Genomic DNA, 479 nt, shown 5'->3' on the forward strand with positions numbered 1-479 from the left:
CTCACTCACTCACTCACACACACACACACACACACACACACACACACACACACTTCTGTAGATGATGATGGTGAGTGAAAGTGTGTGATTTCTGCAGTAATGTCGCCCCCATACGGCGAAAATGACACACTGACAATATAAGCAAAAGTGGAAAGTATTATATTATATTATATTATATTATATTTAGTGCTGTCAATCGATTAAAAAAATAACTAATTAATCACACATTTTTCTGAAATTAATAATACCACCTAACATTAAAGATTTTAAATATACTTTTATATTGCAATAATTTCACATTCAATCTTCAAATTAATGTACAAACAACATAAAGACAACATATATTTTTTTATATTTGTTTAATGGCATCTTTTTTTTTATGACTGAAGGCCAGTATCAATGATACCAATACTGATTTCTCTAAAAACCCCCCTAATATTTAACCATTGACTATAACCATTCAACATTACAGTATAACT

The sequence above is a fragment of the Sinocyclocheilus rhinocerous genome, unplaced genomic scaffold (assembly GCF_001515625.1).
Source record: "Sinocyclocheilus rhinocerous isolate Xijiao unplaced genomic scaffold, SAMN03320098_v1.1 scaffold293, whole genome shotgun sequence".
Lineage (NCBI taxonomy): Eukaryota > Metazoa > Chordata > Actinopteri > Cypriniformes > Cyprinidae > Sinocyclocheilus > Sinocyclocheilus rhinocerous.